Source organism: Pongo abelii, chromosome 5, assembly GCF_028885655.2.
Source record: "Pongo abelii isolate AG06213 chromosome 5, NHGRI_mPonAbe1-v2.0_pri, whole genome shotgun sequence".
Taxonomy (NCBI): Eukaryota; Metazoa; Chordata; class Mammalia; order Primates; family Hominidae; genus Pongo; species Pongo abelii.
This window is the reverse complement of record NC_071990.2, coordinates 55,014,860-55,028,356: the sequence shown is the minus strand read 5'-3', so window position 1 is coordinate 55,028,356 and position 13,497 is coordinate 55,014,860. Positions and strand designations below refer to the sequence as shown.

The following is a 13,497-nucleotide window of genomic DNA, read 5'->3' as shown; positions in this document are numbered from 1 at the left end:
TGGAGTCTCGAACAGCCACATCACAGGACAGTTCAAAGCACTCTTTTGTGGAAACATTTCTCCCACCACTTTTGGGGTGTTTCCGGCTGCATTTCAGTGGAACAAAATGGAGACACCACACGATGCCATTTGTTCAACATTCATTAAACATCATAATTATAGAGATGGAGAATAGATTAATGGTGTCCAGGGATTATGAATTTGAGGGGTGGGGGAAATGTGTGGTAATAAAGTGGTAGTATGAGGGAGAATTTTTATGAAGTACAATTAATAGTCTTGATTGTAGTGGTGGCTATATAATGAAATTACACTGAGTACACCCCTCCACATACACACATAAGCAAGCACATGTATAACTAGTAAAATCTGAATAAATTCTGTGGTGTAGCAAATTCATTTTTCTGATTTTGATGGTGTACTATAATTGTACAAAATGTTAACATTAGGGAAGTCTAGTGAAGGGTGTTGGGATCCCCTTGTATGTTCTTTATACCTTTGTGAAAATCTGTGTAATTATTTCAAAATAAGATGTTTAAGAAATAAGTAGGCTGAGCACAGTGGCTCACACCTGTTTTCCCAGCACTTTGGGAGGCCGAGGAGGGCGGATCACAAGGTCAGGAGATCGAGACCATCCTGGCCAACATGGTGAAACTCGTCTCTACTAAAAATACAAAAACTAGCTGCATGGCGCCTGTAAACTCAGCTGGGTGTGGTGGCACCTATAATCTTAGCTACTTGGGAGGCTGAGGCAGGAGAATCGCTTGAACCCGGGAGGTGGAGATTGCAGTGAGCCAAGTTCATGGCACTGCACTCCAGCCTGGTGACAGAGCAAGACTGTCTCAAAAAAAAAAAAAAAAAGAAAAGAAAAGAAAAAGAAAAAAAGTTACTGAATTATAAATCTCCCCACATGTCCTACAAAAATCAACAAGGAGCATTAATAGTCACTTACATTTATAATTCCATTAGAAGAAAATATAATATTACAAATTTCCATTCCCATTTGAAATTTGTTATATTGGAAACTCAAAAGCAGCAGAGTCAGCTCAGGAGCCCATTCCAAAGCAAAAATTTAGAAGGAAACTACACAGTAAAGATGAGAATGCAGCAAAGATCTAGCAGTAGTGAGCTAAAGATAAAGTCACACTCAGAGAGTTCCACAGTGATTGGGGAAAACACTGAGTCATTGTGAATCAGAATTGTCTGCTACGAAATCAAAGGATAGGAGCTTGCATATGCAAGAGGAGAGAAACAGTCTTGGAAAGGCATCACCTCTGAGGAGAGAGGGAAGTTATAAAGTGGAGGCATCATGGAAATGAGAAAGAAAAAAAAAATCAAATGGCAGAAATTAAGGATCGTAATGAAACAGAAGAGTGTCATGGTATTAAAACACTGTCTCTCAAATCAAAGGCGCTATCTTTTACTGTACCTATAAAAACATCATTTTCTAGAAAAAGAAAATGTAGTAAGCCACACAAATAGCTCACACCTTTTCCACCCCATGCAGAAATGCCAGTTATTTCTGGTCCATAAAAAATAAAACCGTTTAAAAATAAGCATAAAACCACAGGAAAATCTATAAAATGTTCCTACTAAAACTATTGAAATATTGAGAAAACTTCTCAGCTGATTAAAATAATCTCTGCAAAAGCAACCATTAAGGCAAAGGTAGACTATAAAACAAAATATTGACATGATGAAATGTCATTAAAGAATTTTTACTAAAAAAATACCTCGAGTAAGAAGTTCACATGCTAACAGTAGGAATGGACAGAAAATACAGATATAAGATATAAAAATAAATTTGAAGAAAAAGTAAAAGTCTAAAAATCTAAATATTAATATTAGAAGCATTTTATGAAAAACATAGGGATAAAGAATTCCAAAGTGTTACTACAGAGGATATTTAAGCATTAAACAAGAAGGCTGTGTAAAATGGCTAGACGTGAAGCTATTAGGACTCAGTCTATGGAGAAAGCATTTTAGCTTGGACTGACTATAGTCATAGGGGTATGTATGCCCTAAACAGTCTGTGACCTTGGGGGAGGTAGAGATAGCAACTGTGGGACTTTGCGTTGGAATACAATGCTGCTGTGGCACAGCAGAAAGCAACACTGGACAAAACTCAGGTGGAACCTAGGGAAGGAGTATTCTGACCTGCTCTAGCCAGAGGGGAATCACCCATCCTAGCAGTCACAGCTTGAATTTGGGCAAGCCTCACCACAATGGGCAAAAGAACTCTGGGGTCTCAAATAAATCTGAAAGACAACCTAGGCCATAAGGATTGCAAATTCTAGGCAAGATTAAGTGTTGTGCTGGGCTTGGGGCCACTGGACTTGGGGAGGGCACACATACCTAGTGAGACATGAGCCAAGTCAGCTAAGGGACTGCTTGCATGACTTGCTCCCAACCCCAGGCATTGCAGCTTCAAAAGAGACTTCTTCCTTCTGCTTGAGAAGAGAAGGAAGAGTAAATAGGACTTTTTCTTGAAAATTGGATACTAGCTCAACCACAGTAGGGTAGGGAAGCAGGGAGAGTCATGAGGCCCCTATTTCAGGCCCTAGCTCCTGGATGACATTTCTGGACAGACCCTGGGGCAGCAGAGAACCTGTTTCCTTAAACGGAAGGACCGAGTCGTAGCTAAATGACGAGTTAATGGGTGCAGCACACCAACATGGCACATGTATACATATGTAACAAACCTGCACTTTGTGCACATGTACCCTAAAACTTAAAGTATAATAATAATAAAATTTTAAAAAAAAGAAAATTTATCACCTGCTGACTAAAGAGCCCTTAGGCTCTAAATATTCTGCAGGAGTAAGCAGGTAGTACATACTGTGGGCCTTGGATGAAACTGAGTCATGCTGGCTTCAGGTATAACCCAGCACAGTCCCAGCTGTGACGGCTACAGAGAAAGGCCCCTTCTGCTTGAATAAAGCAGAGAGAAGAATAAAGGAGACTTTGTTCTGCAGCAGAGGTACCAGCTTTGTCACAGTGGGGAAGAGTACCAAGCAGGCCCCTAAGGTCCCTGATTCTTCCCTTGGCTCTTACAGTGTTTCTGGGCCTACCTTCGGCCAGAGATAAGCCCGCTATTCTGAAAAGTGAGTCCCAGGAATGGCAGCATTTACCACAAGTTGACTGAAGATATCTTGAGCCCTAAGTGAACATCAGTGGTACCCTGGCAGTACTCCCCATGGGCCTGTAGTGGTGACAGACGTGGGGAGAGACTCCTCTGCCTGGGGAAAGGGAAGGGAAGAGTGGGAAGGACTCTGTCTCGTGGCTTGAGTGCCATCTCAGCCACAGTAAAATAGACCACCAGGTAGATTTATATGGTTTCTGACTCCTTGTCCTGTTTCCTGGACAGCATCACTGGACTCACTTGGGACCAGGGGAACTTGCCACCCTGAAGAGAAAAACACAAGCCTAGCTGGCTTCACTACCTGCTGATTATAGAGCCCTAGGGCCTTGAGTAAACATAAGTGCTAGCCAGGTAGTAGTTACAGTGGGCCTTGGGCAAAACCCAGTGCTGTGCTAGCTTCAGGTCTGACCCAGTGTAGTTCCAGTATTGGTGGCCACAAGGGTACTTATGTCACCTTTCCCCCAGCTCCAGGCAGCTCAGCATGGAGAGAGAGACTCCATTGTTTGAGTGAAAGTAAGGGAAGAAAACAAGAGTCTCTGCCTGGTAATCCAGAGAATTCTTCCAGAACTTATCTAAGATCACCAGGGCAGTACCTCTGTGAGTCTGCAAGAACCATAGCATTATTGGGCTTGGGGTACCCTCTAATTCAGATACAGCTACAGTAACCGAAGCAAAGATGAAAATACCTTCAAATACCTGGAAAGGCTTCCCAAGAAGTGCAAGTACAAACAAACCTAGACTATAAAGACTATAATAAATACTTCACTCTTCAATGCCCAGACACCAATGAACATCCACAAGCATCACAAGTATCCAGGAAAACATGACCTCACCTAAGGCACCAGGGACCAATAGAGAGACAGACGTGTGACCTTTCAAACAGAGAATTCAAAATAGTTGTTTTGAGGAAACAAAGAAATTCAAGATAACACACAGAAGAAATTCAGGATATTATCAGGTAAATTTAGCAAAGAAATTGAAATAATTAAGCAGAATCCAGTAGAAATTCTGGAGCTGAAAATATAACTGACATACTAAAAATGCATTAGAGTCTCTTAGTAGCAGAACTGATCAAGCAGAAGAATTAGTGAGCCTGAAGACAAGCTCTTTGAAAATACACAGTCAGAGGAGACAAAAGAAAAAAGAAAAAAGAATGTGGCACATCTAAGGTCTAGAAAATAGACCCCAAAAGGCAAATCTAAGAGTTATTGGCCTTAAAGAAGAGGCAGAGAGAGAGAGAGTGCGCTAAGGGTAGAAAGTTTATTCAAAGGAATAATAGAGAACTTCTCAAACCTAGAGAAAGATATCAATACTCAAATACAAGATTATAGAACACCAAGCATATTCAATCCAAAGACCACTACCTCAAGCCATTTAATAATTAAACCCCCAAAAGTCAAGGATAAAGGATTCTAAAAGTAGCAAAGGAAAGGAACAAATTACAAACAATAAAGCTCCAATATGTCTGGCAGCAGACTTTTCAGTGGAAACCTTATAGACCAGGAGGGAGTAGCGTGACATATTTAAATTGCTGACAGAAAAAACAAACAAAAAAACTTCTACCCGAGAATAGTATATCCAGTGACAATACACTTAAAACCTGAAGAATAGACAAAGAACATTATTACATAATGATAAAGGAATCAATTTAGCAAGAGGACATAATGATTTAAAATATATGCACCCAACATGAAGCACCAAGATATATAAAGTAAATACTATTAGAGCTAGAGAGATAGACTAAAACAATAATAGCTGGAGACTTCGACACCCCACTATCAGCAGTGGACAGGTTATTTAAGAAAGAAAAATTAACAAGGAAACATTGGACTTAATCTGCACCATGGAACAAATAGACCTAACATATATTTACAGGACATTTTATTCAACACATGCAGAATAAACATTTTTCTCCCCAGCACATGAATATCCTCAAGGATAGACTACATGTTAAGCCACAAAACAAGACTTAAACACTCAAAATGTTGAAATTATATCAAACCTTATCTGATGACAAGGGAATAAAACAATAAATCAATAACGAGAAATTTTTGGAAACTGTACAAACACGTGAAAATTAAACATTATACTCCTGAATGACCAGTGGGTCAATGAAAAAATTAAGAAAGAAATTGAAAAATATTTTGCAACAAATAATTACGGAAACACAACATACCAAAACCTATGGGGTACAGCAAAAGCAGTACTGAGAGGGAAGTTTATAGCTAAAATTGCCTACATCAGAAAAGATACACTTCACATAAACCTAACAAGGCATCTTAAAGAACTAGGAAAGCAAGAGCAAACTAAATCCAAATTTAGAAGAATAGACATAATAAAGATTAGAGCATAAATTTGAATGAACAAAACAATACAAAAGACTAATGAAACAAAAAGATGCTTTTGAAAAGATAGATTTGACAAACCTTTAGACAAAGAATAAAATAAAATTGACAAACATTTAGACAGACTCAAATAACATCAAAAATTTAAAAGGAGACATTACAACGAATAACTCAAAAATTTGAGGCTGCTATGAGCAACTCTATGCCAATAAGTTGGAAAACCTAGAAGAAGTGGATAAATTTTTGGACACATACCGCTACCAACATTGAATCATGAAGAAATCAAAAATCTAAACAGATGAATAACAAGTCATGAGATCAAAGCCGTAAGAAATAGTTCCCAAAGAAAAGCCTGGGACCCAATGGCTTCACTGCTGAATTTTGCCAAACATTAAAAAAAACTAATACAATCCCACTCAAACTATCCCAAAATATAGAGAAGGGAGTACTTCCAAACTCATTCTACAGGGTCAGTATTATCCTGATACCAAAACCAAAGATAAATCAAAGAAAATAAAAACTATAGGCCATTATCCCTGATGAATATTAATGTAAAAACCTTATAAAATACTAGCAAACCAAATTCAACAACACATAGAAAGATCATTCATCATCGTCTTTGGGATTTATTTCAAGGACACAAGGATGGTTCAACATATGCAAATCAATGTGATACATTTTATCAACAGAATGAAGGACAAAAGCCATAGAATTATTTCAATTGATGCTGAAAAATAATTAATGAATTTTAACATCCCTTCTTGATAAATACCCTAAGAAATGGCTATACAAGAAGCATACTTCAACATAATAAAAGCCATGTATGACAGATCCACAGCTAGTATCATAATGAATAGAAAAAAAAAATGAAACACTGAAAACCTTTCCTTAAATATCTGGAACATGACAAGGATGCCCACTATCACTACAGTTATCCCACATAGCACTGAAAGTTCTAGCTAGAACAGACAGACAAGAGAAATAAAAGACATCCAAATTGGAAAGGAAGAAGTCAAATTATCCTTGTTTGCAAATGATATAGTCTCATATTTGGGGAAAAAAAACTAAAGATTTCACAAAAAGCTATTAGAACTGATAAATTCAGTACAGTTGCAGTATTCAAAATCAACATAGAAAAATCAGGAGCATTTTTATATGCCAAAAGCAAATAATCTGAAAAAGAAATTTAAAAAAATAACCCAATTTACAATAGGAACAAAGCAAGTTAAATACCTGGACATTAACCGAAGATGTGAAAGATCCAATAAAAACTATAAAACACTGATGCAAGATACTGAAGAGGACACAGTAAAATGGGAAGGTATTTCATGTTCATGGATTGGAATAATCAATATTGTCAAAATATCCGTACTACCCAAAGCAGTCTACAGATTCAATTCAATCATCGTCAAAATACCAATGACATTCTTCACAGAAATAGAAAAAAAAATCCTAAAATATATATGGAATTACAGAAGACCCAGAATAGTCACAGCTATCTTGAGCAAAAAGAACAAAACTGGAGGAATCACATTATCTGACTTCAAATAATACTACACAGCTATAGTAAACAAAAGAGCATGGCACTGGCAAAAAAAAAAAAACAAACAAAAAAAAAAACAAAAAAACAGGCACATAGACCAGTAGAACAGAATAGAGAGCCCAGAAAAAAATCCATACATTTACAGTGAACTTATTTTTGACAAAGGTGCCAGGAACACACAGTTGGGGAAGGATAGTTTCTTCAATAAATGGTGCTGGGAAAACTGGATATCCATATTCAGAAGAATAAAACTAGTTCCCTATCTCTTGCCATAAACAAAAATCCAACTAGAGGTCATTATGTTAAGTGATAAAAGCCTGTCACAAAAAGACAAACTTTGTATGTTCTCATTTATTTGTGAGAGGTAAAAACTAGAACTATGGAACTCATGGAGATAGTGCACAGAATAATGGTTACCAGAGGCTGGGAAGTATAGTGGGGCAAGGGAAGTGGGGATAGCAAGTGGGTACCAAAAAATAGAATGAATAAGATCCAGTATTTGATAGCACAACATGGTAACTATAATTGATAATTTAATCTTACGTTTAAAATAGTCAAAAGAGTGTAATTGGATCATTTGTAATATGAAGTATAAATGCTTGGGGTGATAGATATCTAATTTACCCTGATGTGATTATTACACATTGCATGCTTCCATCAAAATATACCCCAAACCTACTATGCGCCCACAACAATTTAAAAGTTTTTTAAATTATCAGAAATTTTAATTTGTACCAGGTACCATACTAGATATGAAGATAAGACAAAGTCCTTGTCCTCAAAAAATGTACATTCTGGTGGGCAATATAGACTAGTAAATTGTCAACTGCAATATGGTATACAAAATGTTATGATGATTATGAATGGGTAGCCATATGAAGAAATAGTTAACCTAAACTTTGGATGTAGAAATAGGGTCATATAAAATTTTATCAGAGCTCTGACAGATTATAGGGAACTTTTGAGGAAAAAGAAATTGTCAAAAGGATGCTCTAGGCATTCTGATGCATGGTTAATGAGTTCAAATTGGGGACCAGATGAAGACGAAGGGTAAAGGCTAGCAAGAGAGATCCATGAGGGCATTTGGCTTTTATCCTACAGAGGGTATAGAGCCCATTAACATTTTTTAAGCATGGGAGTAATTTAGTGGTCTAATTAACATAGAAGTATTACTCTTACAGCAATATAGATGATTAATTTGAGGAAGACTGGGAGAAGGAATACCACTGAGAATTGTTTCAATAATCCATATTACAAATGAAAAAGGCTTAAGTTAGTGAGACGAAATATTAATACATTTCATAGAAATGTCAAGTGAAACTAAACAAATAAGCACAACTGAAGCCCTACAAATACCAGTACATAGTCAGCAAAGAAAATGGAGGGTCTAGTGTGGGGAGGACAACACAAAGGTCATAGGAATACTTTGAGATAGCTGTCCATAGATGCTAAGAGGGAGAAATATTTGCAGACAAAGGTCATAGTAAACTCTTTTAAATACTGCAGAAAAATAAAACCAGATATGTTATAAAAGTAACCATTGGATTTTGCAGTGAGGTTTCTGTTGACCTGAGTTGTAGTTTTGGTGCTGTAATGTTAACATTGTGGTACATTGAAAAATACATGCCGAAATAGTTTCCTGCTACCTGAGCCGGCAGAGGGGCACCTGCAGCAGCAGCCAGACACCAAGGCTGTGCTGAACAGGAACGGCCTCCGCACAGGTACCCTTTACATCGCTGAGAGCCACCTGTCTTGGTTAGATAGCTCTGGATTAGGATTCTCACTGGAATAACCCACCATTAGTTTACTTGCATTATCCAGGGACCAAAGTGACTGTCTAGGAGAACATTTGTATGTTATGGTGAATGACAAATTTGAAGAATCCAAAGAATCTGTTGCTGATGAAGAAGAGGAAGACAGTGATGATGTTGAACTTATTACTGAATTTATATTTGTACCTAGTGATAAATCAGCCTTGGGGGCAATGTTCACTGCAATGTGTGAATGCCAGGCCTTGCATCCAGATCCCAAGGATGAAGATTCAGATGACTACGATGGAGAAGAATATGATGTGGAAGCACACGAACGAGGACAAGGGGACATCCCTAAATCTTACACCTATGAAGAAGGATTATCCCATTAACAGCAGAAGGCCAAGCCACATTGGAGAGATTAGAAGAAATGTTCAGTCTGTGAGCAGCCAGTATAATATGGCTGGGGTCAGGACAGAAGATTCAATAAGATTATGAAGATGGGATGGAGGTGGATACCACACCAACAGTTGCTGGACAGTTTGAGGATACAGATGTTGATCACTGAAAATAATTTATGCAGGTTTAAGATTCTGCTCCTATTGTGGTGAGCAGAGATCGTGCCATTGCACTCCAGCCTGGGCAACAAGAACGAAACTCCATCTCAAAAAAAAAAAAAATTGAAAATAAAAAAAATTCTGCTCCTAACTATAGGAGAGAACTTGGTGCCTTTTCCACTCTGGAGCAAAGTTGATGAAAGTCTTTTTCCTTTTCCAAAACCCAATCTGAACCAGTTCTTTCTTCAGACAGACTATACTGAGATAACAAGTTGTCACCAACAGAAGATAGATACTATGACTTTTATTAACCTGATGAGTTAACTTAACCAAGATGGTATTTGTAGTTTATTATTTACCCCAAAACTTTATGTGTCTGAGTACCCTCTGAGTAGGCCTATAATTCCTGCCTTCATTGTATGCATCTTCTGTAAGCTAGTAGACCTATGTGGTGAAAATGCACAGTAGCTTGGAGGTGTAGGTAGACTGGGTGGGAAAGAGAGGGCTCTTTCATCATGTTTTACCAGGCTGCTCTGTTATAATCTCTTAGGTTATATCTTTTAATTTCCAACCTTCTAGATTAGTTTCAGTAACAGAACAAGTGAGTCTGGGATGAAGTCCTCAAAGTATCTTATAACTTATAAGGTTATATCTTTTAATTTCCAACCTTCTAGATTAGTTTCTGTAACAGAACAAGTGAGTCTGGGATGAAGTCCTCAAAGTACTTCAAATGGTAATTGTTTTGTTTTTGTAATAGCTTAATAAACCTAAGTTTTCTATATTTAAAAAAAGAAAAATAAATGCCAAACTCATATACAAGATAATAATAACAAAACTCTTTTGAGAACCTTGACAGATGGGGAAATTATGGGAAACTTGAAAGGCTGCAAGTGATCAAGAAGTACCCTGAGTTTATGGGGAAAAAATATGTTTGGGACATCAATTTAGATAAAACTTGGAATAAGTTTATAACTCTTCTATGTCCCCTCTAATACAAAAAAAGGAACAGGGTAAGGGCCAATGGGTAACTTGCAAGCAGGAAACAAGAAGTTTAGGGTTTTACTCCTGTATGATAGCTTTTATTTTCTCAGTGATATAAATTATTATATAGCCATCTAGGTAAGGAAATATTATAAAGCCATTAAAATAATGTTTCTGAATGGTCTAAATAATGTATACCCTGGATACAACACTGTTTACTTCAAGGTAAATGAGATTGAATAAATCATTTTCTGCTTTTCACTTTTATATACTTCAAAATGTTCTTCATTGAATCTACATATTTTTATTATCATAAATGAATATTATGGCAGGATAAGCTATCTTCATCCCATTTATAGACCAGAAAAAGACAAAAGAATGAGTGTTTTTAATGTAATATAAAGTTGGGAAGAGGAACAGATAACTCTTCACCATAATTTCAAGAAGCTATGGAAATATTGACAGAGATTAACTCTAGGGTATAAGATGCTTTAATTTTTTAAATAAAAATATTTAGATTCCTCATGAAAGAAAGGCAAGCTGCCATCCAGAGTCAAGCTGACATTGTTGACCTTCATTTTTCCTGCTCTCTAGACTGTTACCACCCTCACTCCTACTTGCATCCTACACAAGGGTCAAAAAAATCATGGCTGTGCCAGAGGCCTCAAGGTTTTTATTTCTAAAGAGAATAAGGGAAAGTTGACAGTCGGGGAATTGGGACATAGGTTGGAGGATATTTGTGGAGGAAGCAAGGAAAAAAATGGAAGGAATCAAAGGTCTCAGCATTGGGGAAAGGGAACAGATGTTTTCACTGGAGGTGGGGAAATGATCTCTGCCATTTTAGAGGAATATCTTCAAGAGATGGCTGAATGGCCTTGTTTTTGATGACTTAGCTGGACATAATGTACTATAACTAGAGTTCTACCCAACATCCCATTTGACTTTGGTTCAAGAAGAAGTGGGGAGGCAGATTTTGCCTGTATTTGTATTTTACAGCTGACACAACGAAATACCGAAAACTTGGTGACCTAACACAACATAAGTTTATTCTGAGTTACAGAGGCAGAAGTGAAAAAAAAAAAAAAAAAAATCAAAATGTGGGACCCGGTTGTCCTCTTTCTCAAGGGAAGAATTCTTCCCTGCCTCTTTCTAGTGTCTGGTGGCTCCCAGCAACCCTTTGTGTTCCTTGGTTTGTAGCTGCATCACTCCTATCCCTGTCTCTATGGTCACATCTTCCTCTGTGTATCTTTGTGTCCTCTGTTCTTCATTTAAGGATACTAACATTCATTGGATGTAGGGCCCACCCTAATCCAATATGACATCTTCTTAGCCTGATTACATCTAAGAAGAGCCTATTTCCAAACAAGGTCACATTTATAGGTATTAGAAATTAGAACTTGAATAAATCTTTTTAAGGGACACAATTGAACCCACTACAGACCAGAAAAAGAAACAGGGTATGGCCTCTACCTAAAGTTGGACCATGAGAAGCATGAGGATACAATCAGGTAGCTTAAGCAGGGAAATCTACTGTGCTTAGTTTCCATAGCAGCTTTTTTCCTAATTCCTTGATGAAGGTGATGGGGCAACAAATACTTTGACTTGTTGCCTACCTGAACACACCATCGGAAAATCCATAGTCACCTTCTAGAGTATCATTTAGATCAGTGGTTCTCAAACTTGAGCATGCACTAGAATCACCAGAAGGGCTTATTAGAACACAGATTGTTGGGCTCCACCTCAGAGTTTGATTCAGCAGGTCTGTAGTGAGCTTCTACAATTTGCATATCTAACAAATTTTTAAGTGATAATGCCACCAGGAACCATATTTTTGGGGCCAGAACTTCCCAAACTTTAAAGTGTATATTTATTATGTGGAATTTATGTTAAAATAATCCACGTGATTTTTTAGGAAGTAGCAACAACTATCAATGATTAATATGGATTAATTTAATCCTACATTTAATCATATTGATGGAAAATACAGAATTAACTTGAGGAAAAATCGATATCACGAGAGAATAGTAACATGCTAAATTTTTAAAATTTACTTCCTCAAGAAAATAGACGATATGCAGAAAAAAGAACATGGCTTATTTTTATCTCTATTTGTTACCAACAGAATGATATGCAAAGAAATTTGCATCCATGAAATGAGAGTGATTTGCTAGAGAGAAGATTCAGAACAAAAATATTAAATATGCTTATAAAAAACTCAAGAGGGACAAAATAAAAATAAAAACTCTGCTCAAATTAGTTGTTTGAAATGACAAATTGAATTATTTCTGAATGTAAAACAAAAAACAAAGAAAAAGGAATTAGTGAAAATGTGACATGGTGATCCAAGGGAATATTTATAAAATTGGATATGTGAAGGCAAAGATGTGAAAGTAGAAGCAATAATCAAGAAAATAATAAAATTAATTTTTTTTCTTAAGGTGACTAAAGAGTCAAGTTTTAAGATTATAAGAAGGCAAAAGAGGGAGACATGAAAAGAATATTTCTTTTTAGAAAAATGTGATAAATTTTATTAAATTTCAAGAGGGCAACTGTTATGTAAGTTTCCAGAGAGAATAAACAGGTTAACAACAAACAGAATAAAATTAGATTATCTTCAAAATAAAATATATTAAAATTCCTACCTGTTATTGATAAAGGAGTGCTGGGAAGGGAAGAACATGGTCCCTTTAAATAATATGGAAGCAAGGGAAGGAAAATGCTAGGTAGAGGAGGGCGTGGTCCCTGGGTAGGGTTCCATCCCCACAGATCTAGGTGAGGACAGGCATTTCCTGCCCAAATGTTGCATTTCCCAAGACCACCCTGGCCCACCATACCCCCATCTTGGGCCTATAAAAACCCGAACCCTAAGGGGCAGACACACAGGTGGCCAGACTTCCAGAGGAGTACATAGGCAGAAGAAGACACAAGCTGCTGGTGGTGGAGAGCAGCACCTCAGCAGAAGAGCACACCAACACCACCAGCACTCCGGCCGGCCATCACGAAGTGGAGTTTGGCCAGGGCAGTTGGAGGAGAGCCAGGGCTGTAGGGCTGCTGAGCGGCCCAACTCCAGAGGAAGACCATCTTCCTTCTGGCTCCCCCATCAGCTGAGAGCTACTTCAACTCAATAAAACTTTGCACTCATTCTCCAAGCCCATGTGTGATCTGATTCTTCTGGTACACC

General features: G+C 37.4%; 1 long non-coding RNA gene and 1 pseudogene across 1 annotated transcript in view; one reads left to right on the top strand and one right to left on the bottom strand.

The window, feature by feature from the left end:
• Positions 1-13,497, bottom strand: part of LOC134761525 (uncharacterized) — a 132,728-nt gene that overhangs the window by 117,757 nt on the left and 1,474 nt on the right. The gene's annotated exons all lie outside the window — the stretch shown is intronic.
• LOC112133812 (methylosome subunit pICln-like) lies at positions 8,043-9,411 on the top strand (annotated as a pseudogene).